General features: G+C 41.1%; 1 long non-coding RNA gene across 1 annotated transcript; it reads right to left on the reverse strand.

Annotated features, from left to right (window-relative positions):
- Nucleotides 1-322: 322 nt before the first annotated feature.
- On the reverse strand, nt 323-4,956 carry LOC116080455. The gene is made up of 2 exons (XR_004114437.1): nt 4,864-4,956; nt 323-1,016 (listed from the first exon to the last, which is right to left on the reverse strand). It is a non-coding gene; the product is annotated as an uncharacterized LOC116080455 (long non-coding RNA).
- Between the last annotated feature and the right edge of the window lie 1,246 nt (nt 4,957-6,202).

The following is a 6,202-nucleotide window of genomic DNA, read 5'->3' on the forward strand; positions in this document are numbered from 1 at the left end:
CTGAATTATACTTCTCACAGGTGACTCTATTTGTGTCAGATTGATTAAAACTAACCAGCCCACCCCATTTACTTGATATGTTAGTAACATCATATTGTGAAATGATCAGCCAGTAAGTTCTTCTTCAAGTCACAGAAAGCTATTTAAAGAATATTACTTCACATACACTGTGCACCAGGGTTTTATGGTCATATAATAGCATTTCTGTGCTCTTGATCTCTTGTCTCTACATTTACAGTCTTTCTATTCAGAAGTTGGAATCCAAGGAAAATGTTAGTAACTAGGAAGACCTCAAAGAAGTTGTGAGCTTAAACTCCAAGAGTCTTGTCCACAAAGGAGGGATCAATGTTTTATTGGCAAGTGGGTAACTTGGATTCACAGGTCACCAAGGTTAGTGTTCTTCTGTTACTGACAAAACCATCTGGGTCCTAGCCATCCTTAGTTATCAGAGATAGGTTTCTGGAGGGAATCAGAAGTCGTGCATAAGAGCCTTGTGGTTGCATTTTTCTTGCTCCCATCTTTAGGACCCATTTCAAACCAGTTAGGACTTATTGGCATGAAAGCAGCATTGTTCAGGGAGGACACAAACCAAATCCCATCCTTAGCAGCAGTCAGATCTAGTCCTTTTTAATCTTGGCATACTGCAGCAGTCAAGGAGTCAAGCTGGTCCTGAGGATTTTAAGCAGTTCTGAGAGAGAGGGTAACTGATGAAAAGAAGGCTTGAATCGAGCTGTTTTGGTTCTGAGTCCCACAATCAATGTCCAGAATGGCAATAAAAGAGATGAGTTGAGTGGCCCATGGTCCATTACTCCCCTTTCAGAGGTCACTTGATTTGTTTTTAGGGGGTTAGGAAAGTTGATCTCTCAATAAATACTTCAAGGCTGACAGAAGGGCAAGCAGCAGTTGAAATGCCTCAGAAGAGGGTCCATCCAGGGGGCCATGATCAAGATTAAAAGTTGGCAAAGATCCAGAACATAAGTCAGGAGGTGGTAACTGTACAACTTTGTGGTGAACATCTAGAGACAGAAAGAAAACTTTTACATACAATTATACAAATGTCTGGACTATGTATTAGAGCTCTGTAGCAGGATATGGTAACAATCATCAGCTGTTTGTTACTTCAGTCTCCTGCATAAGGAACAAGTGCCCGAAAACTTTGCAAATGAAGTCAGTTAAGGTCAACATCCAAGAAATGAAGCAGAATAGGAAGTGTCTGGGTGATATTGCTTCATTCTAGATATAATGAACTTTGTGTATTTGTTTGAAATATTAACAATCTCAGCTATTTATTTAGTGGACAGTAACAGAGTATCTTAAGTAAAACAAAATTTCTTGGTTAGAAACAATTTGATAAAATGCACATTTAAAAGTTGTTACTATTACTTTAAATGACCATATCTAGTATTTGAAAATACGACAATACATATTTTTATTAACATCAAATTGTTATTCCTATATTCCAAGAAACAATTTAACTATAAGTTCTATTTTCCAAGAAGAAATGATTTCCAATTTAAAAACTACACTCCCCCCGAGAAACCAAAAAAAAAAAAAAAAAAAAAAAAAAAAAGTACACTCCCAGAGGCAATGTCTATCCTGCCAAGAGGAAATTATTCACTTCTCAAAGTTTTCTAAAATTAACCCTATTAACAGAACACTTAACAAATCTCAACATTTTTATTCCATAATTCAACTAACATATGAAAGATGAAAGTAGTCAGTCACATCAGATCTGTAATAATTCCATATGATAGACTGGATTGACAAAGAGGATTAAAGCTATCTCTTTGCTTCATTTGTCAATGGTCTTTTGTCTGTAGGTCACAACATACTGACAGAAATAAGCATAATTTTCAATTTCATTCAGTTTAAAATATATTGGTTGTTTAGAGGCACAATTTGTAAAGCAAGTGTAATGGTTTAAATACGCTTGGTCCGTGGGAAGTGGCACTATTAGGAAGTGTGGCCTTGTTGGAGGAAGTTCATCTCTCTGGAGGTTGGTTTTGAGGTCCTATGCTCAAGCTTTGCCCAGTGTGGAAGAGACTCTCCTCCTGGCTACCTGCAGATAACACAATTGTCTCCTCCTGGCTCCCTTCAGGGCAAGATGTAGAACTCTTGGCTCTTCCCACATAAAGCTGCCATGATTTCTGCCTTGATGATAATGGACTGAACTCTGAAACTGTAATCCAGCACCAATTAAATATTTGCCTTTATAAGAGTTGCCTTGGTCATAGAATTTCTTGCCAGAAATGGAAACCCTAACTAAGACAGCAAGATAAACAAATTAAATGAGGTTTAGCAAATACTGGTTTGGATTTTCTTCGAGAACATCCACTGTTAGCATCAGGGCCTCCAAAGCCTGTGATGTCACATGGTGTCACATGGGCGGGTCTCACAGACTTGTTGCCAGGGCAACAGCCACCATATTCCCAGAATCCATTGGGCTCACCTCCCACCTTTACCTCCAGCCATTACGTCAGAACCCATATATATGTGGGGAACATTCCTTCATCTCTCTCTCTCCCTCCTCTCTTCCTGCTACTGCCCCCTCTCTCCCTCTCAATTAAACCTCTTACACGTGGAACTGTTTGGGCCTAGTGTGTGATATGTTCTGACACGACCCTCTGTTCTAACACATCATCCACCATCATCACTGTATTGAAAGGCTGGAGAATCTTAGAATTTAAAATGAGGGCATTTAATAGAAATGTATGTATAATGTGTAACCTTTACTTAAAGAAGGCATAGGAAGTCTCTGTGAGCCAGGAATGTGGACTGGTCAGTTCCAGGAACAGGATAGCAGTCAGCTATTAAGAAGATAACATTGCCCAGAATAAGGAACAGGACAGTGGTCAGCCATTGAGAAGATTGTGATGACCAAACCACATTCCTCTTGACAATGAGTGTGCAGAATGACTTCCTTGTGATCTGGCTCAACTAGGTAGTGGGTTCCTTTGGAATTTTCCATTGTTCTCTTGTTATGTTTCCCTGGTAACCCTTTCACACCCCTAGTTTGTGGTTTTTCCCTTTAAATACCACTTACTCCTCGTGCTCGTGGCGAACCGCTCTGGTCTGCCAGGCTATGAGTTCGACCCCAGATCTGGAATAAACCTCATGTGATTGCAGCAAGTTTGGTCTCTCGTGAGTCATTGGGTGGTTGAGTCATCCCGAGACTTGAGTAAGGATCTCTCCAGTTCTGGAGGTCTTTCAGTATAAAACCAACTTAAAAAAAAAAAAAACTTCTTGGATGTTGTGAATAACTTTCCAGAACTTTGATGACAGAGTATCTGACATCTTCCTTTAATGAGAGAACATGAGTATAGACCCTGAAATCAGCTTTTGCTAAGAGAAAGAACTGAAAATCAGGGCAAAGGGCATAACCAATTGAACTAGAATAGAGGTTCCATAATAGTCCAGTGGCAGGCTGAACTATTATATACAAGGTTCTCATGTTTACACCATCCTCATATTATAGTGCAAGTGACATTGAGGGCAAAGTAACTACTCAACTCTCTGTTGCATCGACATTTAGGTTGTGGGTGCAGACTCAGATCCTACACTGAGCAAAGAAATCTATCTCCTGTCTTGTGAGACATGATTCATCTTTATATAAGGAGGAAGATATATATACATATATATACATATATATATATATATATATATACATACACATACATATCTTTAATCAGCTCAATGGCTGGGCCATTCCCAAACTTCTTTATTGCTAATACCTCTCCTCTGATACTCCTAGATTATTAATTACTAAAGTCTATATTCAGTATTTGCTACCCTAGGCCCAAAGTGTGTGTGTGTGTAGGGGTATGCTCCTGGAACAGCTCTTTCCCAGATCTTACATGATTTATCTTCTGCAGCTCTCAAGCCTGGATCTTATTCCTTCCCTGGCATGGCAATTCTGCTTTTTCCTCAGTTCCCTTGCCTGAGAATCCTAAGGTCTCACCTCTGTGTCCCTGCCCAACCATTGGCTACCAGCAATTTATTTACCAATCAAAGCCAACTAAGGGCAAGGACCCTCTGCATTTTACATGCAGACATGCAAATTCCTGTGTGATTTTGGGAACCCAATTAATATAATATAAGCAATAAACCAAATCTACAACAGATTTGAGTGAGTGTGGGGGGGTTTATGGAGACCATGTTGTCATTATGTCTTATAGAATTACTAATTTATTAGTTATTAGTAATCAATAATTCCAGATTTGGTCTAGCAGTAGCTATTTGTTCAATGTATATTGAGGCCGGATTCGGACTGAGAGATGAATAAGTGATCTCGGTATAAAGTCTTCCAAATCAAGTGTTTTGGATTAACCTACAGCCAAACTGAGTGTGTGTACATTGGGATGGAGAATTTGGAACCCATGGCTGGGCCCAGGACTAAGGTAAAGACCAAGGTCATATCCTGTTTCTTATAGTATCATCTAACCTCTGGAAAGACCAGATGTCCCTGGAACATAAGGGGGTGTCCATAACCTACAGTTCTAGGGTTAAGGAGTACAGGGCTACTGGAGAATTCAGAATTCTCCAATCAATGGAAAGTCTCTGGTGGCTTCAACTGAATGAGCCTTAAAGTTCCAGTGCACCAAGTTCCAGAGAGCCCCCAAACCTAACTAGGGCGCCTCAGATTTAGGACCATGGTTTCTTGTCCCAGTGGTGTTTTTTTGTTTGTTTGTTTGTTTTTGTTGTTGTTGTTGTTTTGTTTTGAGTTACCTGTGTGCTTTGTTCAAATACAGCATGGCCTCTCATCTAAGCCAGGGGAAACAGCAGTTGAGAGAGGAAGGAAGGAGACAGAGGGTCAAAAGAAAACACTGCCTGAGAGAAACAGCCTTTTGGGCCAGGATGATTTACCTATGGGAGGGCTTGAATCACTGGTAGGCTCAGCTTTCTGGTTTCAACATCACATGTGAGATTATGTAAAAAGAACCTGTAGGGAGAAGAATGTGGAAAGAAAGGGAGATTCTATCTGATTTTGTCACTTGTGTGTTGATGGCCAAAATGCCAACAGAGTAGGCTGGGATATAGTTCCTTATAGGGATGCAAATGCCTTTCACAATTTGCAAGGGAAGCTAGGAAATGTAGTCTTTTTTTCTCCTGAGACAGGGTTTCTCTGTGTAGCCCTGGTTGTCCTGGAACTCACTCTGTAGACCAGGCTGGCCTCAAACTCAGAAATCCACCTGCCTCTGCCTCCCAAGTGCTGGGATTAAAGGCGTTTGCCACCACTGCCCGGCTGGGAAATGTAGTCTTTCAACTTGGTAAAACTGTAGATAGCCAGGGTGGGTCACCACTGAGACTAATACATTATAAAAGTCAAAGGACAAAATAAAAGAGAGAAAGTATGGAGGAGAAAAAAAGGAGGAGGGGGTGGAGGAGGAGGGAGAGGAGGAGGAGGAAGAGGGGGAGGAGAAGAAAGGAGGGAGGAAGGGGGAGAAGGAAGAGGAGGAGAAGGAGGAAGGTAAGGAGGAGGAGGGAAAGGAAGAGGAAGGAAAGGAGGAGGGGAGGGGAAGTGGAAGAGAAGGAGAATGGAGGGGAGGAGGAGAGGGTAGAGGAGGAGGAAGTGGGAAGGAAGGGGAGGAAAAGGAGGAAGAGGGGAGAAGGAAGGAAAAAGAAAGAGGAGGAAGGGGAAGAGGAAAGGGAGGAGGAGGGAAAGAAAGAGGAGAAAGGGAGAAAGAGGAGGGAGGGGGGAAAGACAGAGGGGAAAAGAGAAGGGAAGGAAAACAAAATTAGTGAAGGCATGGTGGACAGCCAGGAAACTGGGAATCTGAAGAAAAGTGGCTTTTGTTACACCATGCTAGGAAGGTTAGAAAACCTTTCACCTGCAAATACATGAAAACCAGAAAAAAATGTTTAATCTTTTCATGGATATAGCCAGAGGAGTTTCCAAGAACAGTGGAGCTAGATCCTACTGGCCTTAACTCTCTGAACTAAAATGAAGCACAGAAAGTTTTGCTACATTTTAAAGAAGAGTACAGAAGATACCTTAGTTTGGGGATTGTCTGTTGAGACAGCAAGAAATTATCTGAGTAGGAAGTGGCCTTGGGGCCAAAACTGAACTATGGGTGCCTTGGTGGTAAAGATGGTGGTACAGGTAAGATTGTAGAAATTTTAAGGAAGACCAGAGTTGACACTTTGGTCTGGTTTAAGAGTTTGTAACTTGGACTGAACAGAGTAGAGATTATATATATATATA

Source organism: Mastomys coucha, unplaced genomic scaffold (assembly GCF_008632895.1).
Source record: "Mastomys coucha isolate ucsf_1 unplaced genomic scaffold, UCSF_Mcou_1 pScaffold6, whole genome shotgun sequence".
Lineage (NCBI taxonomy): Eukaryota > Metazoa > Chordata > Mammalia > Rodentia > Muridae > Mastomys > Mastomys coucha.